Source organism: Panthera uncia, chromosome B1 (assembly GCF_023721935.1).
Source record: "Panthera uncia isolate 11264 chromosome B1, Puncia_PCG_1.0, whole genome shotgun sequence".
Classification (NCBI taxonomy): Eukaryota; Metazoa; Chordata; class Mammalia; order Carnivora; family Felidae; genus Panthera; species Panthera uncia.
In genome coordinates, this window is record NC_064811.1 from 168,245,140 (window position 1) to 168,258,921 (window position 13,782).

General features: G+C 38.6%; 1 pseudogene; it reads left to right on the top strand.

The window, feature by feature from the left end:
* LOC125922493 (tigger transposable element-derived protein 1-like) overlaps positions 1 to 12,286 on the top strand; it is a 173,844-nt pseudogene extending 161,558 nt beyond the window's left edge.
* The last annotated feature ends 1,496 nt before the right edge of the window (positions 12,287 to 13,782 follow it).

The following is a 13,782-nucleotide window of genomic DNA, read 5'->3' on the forward strand; positions in this document are numbered from 1 at the left end:
TCTGTACATTTTTACACTATATGTGAAGTATAGTATCGCTTGAGAGTTGAACCCTAACTTTCAAATGATACTAAAGTTAAATGCTAAAAAAAAAACAACAAAAACAAAATCGGGGCACCTGGGTGGCTCAGTCGGTGAAGCAACCGACTCTGGATCTCGGATCAGGTCATGATCTTACGGTTTCATGAGTTCTAGCTCCACATGGGGCTCTGCACTGTCAGTGTTCATTCTCTCCCTCTCTCTCCCTCTGTCCCTCCCCTGTTCATGCTCTCCCTCTGTCTTCAGAATGAATAAAGTTAAAAACATTAAAGGAACCGGATGCCAAACCGAGAATTGATGATCAACTCATTAGTAAAAAAGGAAATGCACATTAAGACCGTGGTAGAAAACCATTACATACTTATTATTTCGGCCAAAGTTAAGCTATCGGATGATTTGAAATGTTAGCACGAGGTAGAATGATAGGAACTCTCAGAAGTGAAACATGATACAAATACTTTGGAGGTAATTTACCACTGTCAAAGTGGGAGGTACGTATGCCCTCCCTGTGATGTAGTGATGTATACCCCTAAGTATACGCTATGGAGAAATTGTGGTACATAGCCGGGAGATCGATACAGTGGCATTCAGAGCAACATTGTACAAAATATTCCCAAACAGGAAATGATCCAAGGTGCATCAGGATAGAATCAGTACAAAAACTGTTAACTATGAATATAATACTATACTACACAACGATAGAAATATATAAACTTTACATACATCCATCGACGTGGATGAGCCTTACAAATACGCTATTGAGCAAAAGAAGCAGCCACAAAAGAAAAAAACCGTAATTCACTCGCATAAATTTCAAAACCAAACGCAATCAAACTAAAGTTCTCAGGGGATAAACTATAAGAAGATAAATCTATAGAGACAAGACGGACAGATGGTCACATTTCTTTGGTTGCTGTGTCTGGTGAAGGGAGATTCTGTTTGGACTATGGAGAGGCATGTGGCAATTCTTTGCTTGGTCTGAGTGGTTCACAGATGTTGCTTTATAATTGTTTTTTATTTTTATTTTTTTAACGTTTTTATTTATTTTTGGGACAGAGAGAGACAGAGCATGAACGGGGGAGGGGCAGAGAGAGAGGGAGACACAGAATCGGAAGCAGGCTCCAGGCTCTGAGCCATCAGCCCAGAGCCCGACGCGGGGCTCGAACTCACGGACCGCGAGATCGTGACCTGAGCTGAAGTCGGATGCTTAACGACTGAGCCACCCAGGGGCCCCTATAATTGTTTTTTAAACTGTACATACATGTTACGCACTCTTCTCTATGTATAAGATATTATAATTGCCCTTGAAACTGTATATATGTGTTATTCACTCTTCTCGGTGTATAACATATTTCACAAGAAGAAAAGCAAATTTCAAAAAGGCAAATCGATGATGGAACTAAATCCACAAACATCAATGTGAACAGAAGACAGATACGGTCAAAAATTAAGAGAACATCATGTTTATATTTTTTACTTCGCATTTCTCATGGCTTTGGTTTGCACTGAGTACTAATTATCTACTGTTTGTGTTGCTGCCTGTGCATTTTAATAGCTGTTCACTGATCTAGTCTGACCTTCTGTTTAGTAATTTTAAGTAGTCAGCGGGAGGCATTAAATTGCATCAAGACATAATGCATTATGTAATATAGTAAAAAAAAAAATAAGGTAAGATGATGCTAGCGTTTGCAAAGCAGCAAAATGTAAATGAGACCCTTTGGATACAAGACATGCCTTTAATTAGAAGAGAAATGTCACACAACTGAAGTGCCTGGTCTTGGGGGTATAAAGATGAAGAGCATCCTGCTTCCTCCTACTCCCAGGATTCTGAATTGAAATCCCTTTAATAATTTTCTTACATTTGGATTTCAGTTCTGAGCAAGGCTATTACACAATTTGGCAAATTAGTTTCAGAAAGACTGTTGCCAAGGTTATTTCCTAATCATGTAGGGTAGGATTGTTTGAACAATAAAGAAGGCAGAGCCAGGATTTCAAAGCAAGTCTTTCTAATTTTGGCAACTGTATCAACTTCCACATTGGCATAGTCTCCCTAAGAAGGCTCTCAATGATTTTTGGAATTATCTATTCAATCTCCTTTGAGGCCATATCCAATGTTCCATAAATCCGGTGAGGTATGTTATTGTGACTCTAGAAGGTGTATGAAATCTGCCCTCCCTGATCAACTCAAAAATAGAAATGGTTTCAATAACACAATCAATTTCTGTTAAGATGTTTATGCATCTGCAAGCCAAGAAATAAAATATAGTGTGAGTGATATCATAGAAAGCTCCCTGGATCGGTGTCCAAAGACCTTACAGACAGTGTGACCTTGGGCAAGCCATTCAACCTTTCTCTGTATGATTCATCTGATCTGAAAGATGTAACGATGCCTGTCAAGCCAATCTCACACGTGATGGACCAAATGAAGATGTGGAAATGGTTTGTAATTTCAAGACATCCAAGAAATATTTTACTAGTATTACGAAACCCAAATGGAGAAGATGCTCAGATTTTCTGCTCTTTAATATCCTCAAAAATCATGTGCATCTAATGGCAACTCTCCTCCCAGTTACACATGGCAGTTCACCTCACCAGATTTAATGGTGCCAGTCCGTGAATCTCCACTGCCAGGATTTTAACTCCAAGGAGATGCACTTTATAGGAAGGTGACTGGGGAAAACGAATAGAAGGACAGAATGACATAAAGGGCTGGACTAAGCTTTAGGTTCTTGTCTTTCTCTGTGTGACATCAGATGTCAGAAACAGATCACTGCTCACGACCCATCTATTCTAAAGCTCGATATAAAGAGTGCATTGAAACAGGAGACCTGCTGATTGTCTGGCTGTAGAACATACGCTTTGAAGTTTTCTGGAATAATGGTAAGTGCCTGGCTCCGACCCAACTCTCACCAGGTCCTCCAGTGTGGGCTCATTTTCAAGAAGAACCCACCAGCACTAGCACTGGATGACTCTATTCACAAAGGAGAGTTCTTTCCTGTGTAAAGTAAACTGGACCATACAGGGTCTGAATCCATGACCTTGGCCTTGTTAGCGGTCCTCTAGGTGAGGTAATAGGCCCAGATGGTAACAAGATGTAAAACTCTTTGCAGAAGTCACTCTGTACTTACGTAGATCCGAAATGACTTCCAAAAACTGAATCCTTTGATGGCATGTGTTGTTTAACCTCTAGGTACATAGTCTGTGGTTCTACAGAAGCAAAAGTAGGGAGACAGATGGTCAAGCTGGAGGGAAGGAAAAAGAGAACAAACATAAAGGGAAGGAAGAAAATGTTCAGATTCTGGCCAATACCCAGAAAAGTGAAATATAATAAAAAGCTTATAAATCTCAAAGCATAAGAAGCCTAAGCATAGACATTAGCTGCTGCAGTACAAAGCTTAGCCATCAAAATGAAATATCTCCCCTTCAAGAGAACACATTATCATCAAGGCAAAATATAATACACAGTTGGATCGGTAAATATTCATGAAAAGTCTCCAACCACGAAATATGTGTTAATGTGAATGAAAATAATCCTGGACCTTGGAACACTTGAGAAGAACTCCACAGTTTCAGAAATCAGGGGCAAGGCCACTGACTGGCCCGGGATATTTCCAGCAGCCGCGGGGACAGAGTTCTCCCCACCCCTTGTTACCAAGGAAATTTCAGAGCCTGTCTATAAATAGCTCCCTGCCATTAGCCCCATCAGGAATGAGGTTCTGCAGAACACTGCAGTTCTGCCTGCTGTTGAAGGAAATTTCATTCTAACTATGGCTTTCCTTCTTCCTTCCTTTCTTTCTGCAGAAAGCAAAAAAGAAACATAAGTAGCACAGGAAAGAAAATGAAAGAAAAGTTGATAGCTCAAGAGTGCAATGCTTCTTTTTTCATAGGAACACTCCTTAAACTCCTGCAGATAGGAAAATAACACATACAATGTTCTTCGTGTTAAACTAGGTAGGAAGGAGATTGGTTGTGATATTTTCAGACTTGGCCTCTGATGCCTGCTTCTCATTTAGTCCGTGAAGAAGGGACTATTATCGTAACTTAGTATCTTTCCCTTTATTGAATAAACTCCCTTATGAAGTTTCTTCTATCCAAGACATTCACCTAATAGAACTGGTTTTTAATTTTGCGGTATTCTTACTTTGATAAATTGCAAGCTCCTCTCCTACATATCATCAGTTCTAGCCTCTTTTCCCCAATTTTCTGTTCCTGTTTTCTTTTTAACTTGTACCTACCAAATAGCCGAGTAATTTGAGAATATTAGTTTATTTCAACAGACAGACACATCAGTTTGGAAAAACAAGTGGCCGTGATACAGCTTCCTGGACAGCTTTTCAGCAGGTAGTTGTAAACAAAACTGATGTGTTTAGAATCTTCAAGACTAACCTTTGGTCAGTACATGGTGAGAGTGAATCTGACCCTATCTGACCACCTCTCCTGACTTTGGATCTCTTCTGCCCACAGGGTCTGTAATCGTGTCTTGGAACCCCAGGATCAGCTCATCTTAGCCTGCGTAGGGTGTCTTCCTCTCTGCTTTCCTCTTCCTCTCCCAAAGCAAATTTTAAATGTTTCCCCAAACTAATATGTAAATTCAACACTAGTGAGGCCCATTGGCATTGATAAGCAAATTGTAAAATTTATCCAGAGATACGCAAGAATAACCAACAGAAGTTTTAAAGGAAGAGTAAGGGAGGGACTTGTCCAAAAAATATCAAGACATGATGCGGAACTATATTAGTTCTAACAGTAACAGGTGTCAGCAGGAAAAAGCAATGGGACAGAGAAGAAAATCCAGATACATGACTATGTATTTGCATACGTATATATGCATATATATAAATATCAAATATGAAAAGTTGACATTTTAAAGCAGTGGGAAAATTTATCGGACCATTGGTTATCCATCAAAATAATAGAGTCCCTACCGCATGCTGTATACAAAATTGAACTCAAATTATGAAATGATCGAATATTTTAAAAGTTTGGAAAATACTATAATAAAATACAGGGGACTAACATTATAAGCTTTGAGTGGGGTGGAAGAAAAGAAGACTAAGCAATCCATAAACCCAGAAACTCCAAAGGAAAATATGAATATATTTGACTATGAAATATAGTCAATATAGTCAATATAGTCAATATAGTGAAAGACACTAAATCAAGAAAAAAATCATAACCTGAGAGAAAATAATGCAAGATATGTAACAAAATGTTTGTGTTCATTATACAAATCTTAAAAATCAATAAGAAGAAAAACAAATAACAGAAAAAGAGTAGAGAATATGAACCAATAATTTATGGAGGAAGAAATACAATGACTGCCATACATATGAAAAGGATGTTCAGTCTCACTAGAGGTAAGAGAAATACAAGCTAAAACAAAATGAGATTTTGTTTTTTTAGCTCCCATATGACAAAATTTAAACACTGGTAGTAGCTACAATTACTGAGACTGTGGAGAAAGGGATTTCTTGCACATTTGTCTATCCTGGTTAAACTCATCTTCCGGCTTGCTCTTTGGCTGCTTGTATGCAGGTGGAAAGATCTGGAGGAGAAAAATACACAATCACCCTGAAAGTCGAACTTCAGACTCATGATCCTAAATCTCTGAGGCACACAGCACTGCCCGAAAGATCTCACTGCCCTTTCCACGCTCCAAAAATATCATTTGCTTTGTGTTTCTTTTCTCTCAGAACTTTGATCTTTCCAACCCTCCTTTACAATCACTTCTTTCATAGCTAATCTCGTCTCACGTTTCATGAAGAAATTATGGGCAGTTAGGCAGTAATTCCTATGTTCGCACCACTACGTCAACCACCCTATTTGCATCTTCGTCTATACCATCGTTTTGCCTTTTGTTACTATGGATAAAGTGTCCCTAGCCCCATCTAAGGCCAGTCTTGAATATGGACCGCACCACGTGTTTTGTTTTGTTTTTAACGACCTAACTCCTGAATTTCTCATCACCGATTTCTCCTTCTGTTGGATCCATTTCATTAGGGTACCAACCTAATCTAGCGTCCGCCATTTTAACACAGACACACCCACACCATAAACCTATGTCCTCCTCCAATTAACGCCCCATTTCTGTGCTCTTTTTCTCAGCAAAACACCCACTCCTATGAGCTACCTAGTTCCTTATAGCAACTATGAGGCATTATGCTTCCATGTCCACCACTGGGCTGAGATAATGAAAATTAAAGTGATAGATGAACTCCATTCTGCCAATGGCTTTGCTGTCCTCATCTTATTAGAACGCTCAGCAGCCGTCAAGAGTTCACCTCATCTGCCTACTTAAGATAATCTCTACTCTTGGATTCTGTTACCCTAAAACTGTTACATTCTCCCTACTGGATTCCCTACTGTGCACTTATTTCTCCTTTTTTGCTTGACATTGATACATGAAATGATTCAAGACTCTGTTCTGTGTCTTCCACTCTTCTGTCGACACTCTCGCCTTAAGAGATCTTTTCCATTCCTGTGTCCTTAAATACCATATATGCTCTGGTAACTTCCAAGTTCGCATTTCTCTCCTCACATTTACTCAACTTTTGTATATCTAAGATCTTTCTTGCACCTCCTCATCGGAGCCTAAAGGTTGTTACAAAATTAATAAAACCAAAGCAGAATTCTTAACACACCTGTCCATATCCAAGGTTATGTTTTTTTCTCATCTTCCCTATCTTAGTAAATGGCATCACTAATGAACAGTGGCCCAATACCAAATTCTAGAAGTTAGTCTTTATTTATCCTAATAATCCTATCAAAAATTAAATTAATCAGCAAGTCTTGGCAACTTCATCTCTAAAATGTATTCCTTGGGAATGCAAGCTGGTGCAGCCACTCTGGAAAACATTATGGAGGTTCCTCAAAAAACTAAAAACAGAACTACCCCATGACCCAGCAATTGCACTACGAGGCATTTATCCACGGGATACAGGTGTGCTGTTTCAAAGGGACACATGCACCCCCATGTTTATAGCAGCGCTATCAACAATAGCCAAAGTATGGAAAGAGCCCAAATGTCCATCGATGGATGAATGGATAAAGATGCGGTATATATATACAATGGAGTATCATTCGGCAATCAGAAGAATGAAATCTTGCCATTTACAACTACGTGAATGGAACTGGAGGCTATTATGCTAAGTGAAATTAGTCAGTCAGAGAAAGACAAAAATCATATGACTTCACTCATATGAGGACTTTAAGAGACAAAACAGATGAACATAAGGGAAGGGAAACAAAAATAATATAAAAGCAGGGAGGGGGACAAAACAGAAGAGCCTCATAAATATGGAGAACAAACTGAGGGTGGCTGGAGAGTTGTGGGAGGGGGGATGGGCTAAATAGGTAAGGGGCACTAAGGAATCTACTCCTGAAATCATTGTTGCACTATATGTTAACTAATTTGGATGTAAATTTTTAAAAATAAAAAATAAAATTCATACATATATTCCTAATCTATATAATGTTTGCACTTCACTGCTAACCCTTGTCAAGCCACTCTCCTTTCTCCCATGATTAGGGTGGATTATTGGTCTCTTCTCTTGCTCATTTGAAACCCATTCTCCACAGAGCAGCCACATCTTTCTAAAGCATAAATCAGATTCCCACCCACCAACACACACACACACACACACACACACACACACACACGTGCCGTCCTCACCTACCTATATCTAAAAACCTTATCATGGCCTTGCATTGGATTTAGAGCAAAGAAGCCTTCCATTCATCTGGCTCCAGCCTATATCTTCAAATTTATTATTTTCAATCGTCTCCAGCCACACAGATCTAGGTCTCCTTGAATACACCAAATATCTTAGGACTATCGGTGTGTCATTCTTTTCCTTTTTCACTCTGCTTCCAGATCTGTACTAGGCTCACTGGATTTGGGCTTTCATTTTATGGGTTGTTTAAAATTTCTTCTCTAAGCGTAAACCATACCTTCCCAGTAAAACTTTCTCTGATTACGTAATCTAAAATAACTAGATTATAATCACTCTTTGTCACATAATCTTTTTTAATACCACGTATAAGTTTGGACAGTTATCTCATTCTTTTATTTGTTACTTACCTCTCTTCAACCCATCCCACCTCTATCGAACTCTTTGATGGAATGTAGGCTGTACATTTGGTCCTCTTTGATGGACCTCACCTGTATTTTTCATAACTGTGTACTTTGTATGTAAAAATATGCCAAACACAATCCAGAGACAATCCCAGATTTTCTGAGTGCCTCCAATGTAATCAAGGGTTCATATAAGATGGAGGAAGGAGGATCACAGTCAGAGAGAGAATATGTAAGGGCAGAAACAAAGATTAAGGAAGAGACTACTGGCTTTGAGGAGGCAAGAAGGGGTCAGAGGCTAGGAATGTAAGCAGCCTCTAGAAACTGAGCAAGGTGAAGAAGTGGGTTGTCCCCTAGAGCCTCCAAAAGAAACGCATGCCTGCCAACACCTTGATTTTAGCCCAGTAAAATTGATTTAATATTTCTAATCTCCATAACTGTAAGATAATATATTTGAATTGTTTAAGCCCCCAAATTTGGGGGTCTGGTTACCTCTGGTAATTTGTTTACAGCCACAATAGAAATTAACACAACCTGTCAAAATTTGGATTTCCACGTTTTTTATTTCATCAATTTATTTCACCTCAAGAAATCTATCCTACAGAAAGACCAAATCACTTGATTACTGTAACTTTATATGAAGTCTCAAAATTGGGTGGTATATGTCCTCCAATGTTGTTCTCCAGTATTTTATTACCTTCCCATGTAAATTTTGTCTTTCCACATAAACTTTAGAATGAGTTATTGGTTTCTACAAAAGAGTTTGTTGAGATTTTGATTAGAATCACAATGAATCAATGGATCAAACTAGAAAGAACTGACAGTCTATATCCATTCTTCTCATCTATGAACACAAAATATATTTCCATTTATTTAATTTCTTTTACCAGTATTTTATAGTTCTCCCATTAAAGTCCTACATATTTTTTTTAGATTTATAACTAAACATCTCCATTTTTATGCTAATGTAAGTATTATTAGGTTTTTGAATTCAATTTACAATTGCTCATTGCTAGTATGTAGGAAAGCAACTGACTTTGGATATAGCCTTGAATCTGATCATCTCGACATACTTGCTTATTAGTTTCAGAATTTTTTTGTCACTTTTTGGGATTTTCTACATAGACAGTCATATTTTCTATGAATAAAGATGGCTTTTATTTCTTCCCTTCTGATCTTTAAGTCATTTATTTCTTTTTTTTTTTTTTTTTTTTTTTTTTTTTTTTTTTTCCTTTGCAATCCCTAGGACTTCCAGGTATGTTGAAAAGGAGTGATAGGAGGAGACATCCTTGTCTTGATCCTGATCTAAGAGGCCAAGAGTCTGGTCTCTGTATCACCACCAGTAACTAGTAGGTTAGCTATTGATTTTTATTTTCCCAGATATTTCTTTTCAACTTTAGGAATTATCCCTCTACTCTTAGATAACAGTTTTTTATCATTAACAAGTGTTAGAAGTTTTGAAATGCTTTATTTTGTATCATTGATCTTTTGTGTGTGTGTTTTATTTATTTTTAAGAGAGGGAAAGAGAGAGAGAGCGCACAGGCGCATGCACCAATGGGGGAGGGGCAGAGAGAGAGGGAGACCCAGAATCTGAAGTAAGCTCCAGGCTCTGAGCTGTCAGCACAGACCCTGATGTGAGGCTCGAACTCACAAACCGTGAGATCATGACCTGGGCCGAAGTCACACACTTAACTGACTGAGCCACCCAGGTGCCCTTTGTATCACTGATCTTTATTTGCGTCATTGCTCACGTTATTTTTCTTCTTTAGTTTTTTTTTAAATAAGATAGATTACATCAATTTTCAAATACGACACTGGCCTGAATACCTAGAATAAATCCCACAGGGTCACGGTATAAAATTCTTTTTATACATTTTGGCTTTAATTTGCCAATCCTTAACAGTTTGTGAAAGATTTTTGCATCTAGGTTTATAGTTTGCTGTTGATGTGTCTTCTGTACTTGATTTTGGTGTTGGCCAATATAATGCTATTCTAATAGCTGTTCCCTCTGCTTCTATTTTCTGGAAGGATTATGGAGGAGTGCCATTATTTCTTCTTTTAATTTATGGTGGAAATCACCAGTGAAATCATCTAGGCCAGGTGCTTTCTTTGTTGAAATATTAATACTGATTTAATTATTTAATAAACATAAGGCCTCTAAACGTTCAAATGAAAGGAAGAGTCACATACCTCTCATTTTAAATCAAAAGCTAGAAACAATTAAGCTTAGTGAGGAAGACATATTGAAAACTGAGATAAACCAAGAGCTAAGCCTCTTGCACCCAACAACTAGCCATGTCATGAATGCAAAGGAACAGTTCTTGAAGTGATTCTTTCCGTGGAGTTGGGCAAAGTAAAGTGAAAATCTTCTGGAAAAGATTCACCATTCTGGATGCCATTAGACCATTCATGATTCACCATAAGAGGTCAAAATATCAACGTGAACAGGAGTTTGGAAGAAATTGACTCCAACCCTCATGGCTGACTTTAGGGGGTACAAAAATTCAATAGAAGAAGTGATTGCAGATGTGGCAGAAATAGCAGGAGAACTACAATTACAAGTGCAGCATGACGATGTGACTGAATTGCTGCAGTCTCACAGTAAAACTCTGATGGATGAAGCCTTGCTTCTTATGGCTGAGCAAAGAAAGTGGTTTCTTGAGATAGGTTCTATTCCTGACGAAGATATTGTGAAGATGGTTGAAATGACCACAAAGGATTTAGAAGATTGTATAAACTTAGTTGATAAGGCAGCAGCAGGTTTAAGAAGATTGAATCTAATTTTGAAAGAAGTTCTACTGTGGGTAAAATCCTACTAAACAGAACTGCATACGAGGGAGAAATCATTCATGAAAGGAAGAGTCAAGGGATGCAGCAAAATTCATTGTTGTGTAAAGAAAAGACACAGACACATGAGAAGATGCTCGTTATCACTAATCATCAGGGAATATAAATCAAAACCACAATGAGATGTCACCTCATATCTGTTGGAATGGCTAAAATCAAGAAGACAAGAGGGGCACCTTGTCTGTTGGAATGGCTAAAATCAAGAAGACAAGGGGGCTCAGTCGGTTAAGCGTCCGACTTCGGTTCAGGTCATCTCGCGGTTCATGAGCTCGAGCCCCGTGTCAGGTTCTATGCTGACAGCTCAGAGCCTGGAACCTGCTTCGGATTCTGTGTCTCCCTCTCTCTCTGCCCCTCCCCTGCTCATGCTCTGTCTCTCTCTGTCTCAAAAATAAATAAAACATTTTTTAAAAAATTTTTTTAAAAAGACAAGAAACAAGCGTTGGCAAGGGTGTAGAGAAAAAGAAACCCTCGTGCACCATTGGTGGGAATGTAAATTGGTACACCACTATGGAAACCACGTTGGAAGTTCCTCAAAAAATCCAAAATAGAAATACCATATGATGCAATAATTCCACTGTTGGATATTCACCTAGGGAAAATGAAGACACTAACTGAAAAAGATATACCCACACCTATGTTTATTGTAGCTTCATTTACAATAGCCAAGCTATGGAAGCAATATACGTGTCTATCAATAGACGGATGGATAAGGAAACTGTGGTATGTATATACACAATGGAATATTACATAGTCATTAAAAAATGAGGCCGTGCCATTTGAGACAACATGGATAGATCTGGATGGTATTATGCTAAGTGAAATAATTCAGACCGAAAAAGACAAATACCATATGATTCACTCAAATTTTTAAAAAATGACCAAACGAAAAGCTGTATCAGAACTATAAATACAGACAACAGACTGATGGTTGCCGGAGGGGAGAGGAGCGGGAGTTGGGCAAAATAGGTGAAGGGAGAGGGAGATACAGGTCTCCAGGTATAGAATTGAGTAAGACATGGGGATAAAAAGTAGAGCATAAGGAATACGGTCAATAATATCGTAATAGCAATGTAATGGGGCAGATGGTGAATATCGCAACTCTATGAACTTGTCCGATCGCTAAGTTGTACACCTGAAACTAATGTTCCATTGTGTGCCCGCTATACTCAACCAAAAGAAAATCATGGTTGTGTTATTTTAAGAAATTGCCACAGCCACCCCAACCTTCAGTAGCCATCACCCTGATCAATCAGCAACCATCGACATCGAGGCAAGACCCACCAGCAGAAAGATCACAACTCACTGAAAGTTCAGAGGATGGCTAGCATTTTCTAGCAATAAAATATTTTTTTAATTTTTTTTAATGTTTATTTATAATTTTTGAGAGGGGGTGGAGGGACAGCGAGAGAGGGAGACACAGAATCTGAAGAAGGCTCCAGGCTCTGAGCTGTCAGCCCAGAGCCCAACGTGGGGCTCAAACCCACAAACTGTGAGATCATGACCTGGGCTGAAGTTCGGCGCTTAAGTGACTGAGCCACCTAGGCGCCCTTGCAGTAAAATATTTTTAATTCAGGTCTGTACTCTTGTTACATATATGCTTTACACACTTAATAGACTATAGTATACCATAAACATAACTTTGATATGCACTGGGAAATTAAAAACTTCATTTGACTCACTTTATTGCGATATTAACTTTAATGTAATGGTCTGCATTTGAACCTGCCCTATCTCCAAGGTATGCCTATCGATCTTAAAAGTTATCATCACAAGAGGGGCGCCTGGGTGGCTCAGTCGGTTGAGCGTCCGACTTCGGCTCAGGTCATGATCTCACAGTTCAAGCCCCGCATCAGGCTCTGTGCTGACCGCTGGCTCAGAGCCTGGAGCCTGCTTCAGATTCTGTGTCTCCTTCTCTCTCTGCCCCTCCCCCGCTCACACTTTGTCTCATTCTGTTTCTCAAAAATAAATGTAAAAAAAAAATTTTTTTTAAATAAAAAGAAGTTCTCATCACAAGAAAAAAAGTTTTGTAACTGGGCATGGTGATGAATATTAGCTAGACTTACTGTGGTGATTATTTCACAATACGTACAAATAACGACTCATTATGTTGCATACCTGAAACTAACATAATGTTATATGTTAATAATATCGCAACAAAAAATACATAAACATAAACATAACTCAGGTTATTTATTTCTCCTTGTGTGAGTTTTGGTAGTTTATTTCTTTCAATGAATTAGTCTATGTTCTCTAAGTTATCAGTTTGTAGTCATAGACTTGTTCATTATATTCCTATATCACTCTTTTTATCTCCACGAAAGAGTAGTGATGACCTCTGTTTCAGTTTTGTTATTGGTAATTTGTGCCCTTTCTCTTTTTTCTTCATTACTCTCACTGTAAGCTTATCATCTTGATCTTTTTGAATAACTAGTTTTGATACAGTAGATTTTTATTGTTTTCCTGTTTTCAATTTCATTGATTTCTGATCTAACTTTTTATATATATTTTTTCTGCTGCTTGCTGTGGATTTCTTTCATTTCTAGAATTTAATTTTTTTTAACATTTATTTTTGAAGGAGAGAGAGACAGAGCATGAGTGGGGGAGGGGCAGACAGAGAGGGAGACACAGAATCCGAAGCAGGCTCCAGGCTCTGAGCCATCAGCACAGAGCCCGATGTGGGGCTCAAACCCACAAACCGTGAAATCATGACCTGGGCCGAAGTCGGTCACTTAACCAGCCAGCCAGGCGCCCCGGATTGAGCCACCTAGTCACCCCGGATTTCTTTCATTTCTTAAAGTAGAAAATCAGGTTCTTAAACTTA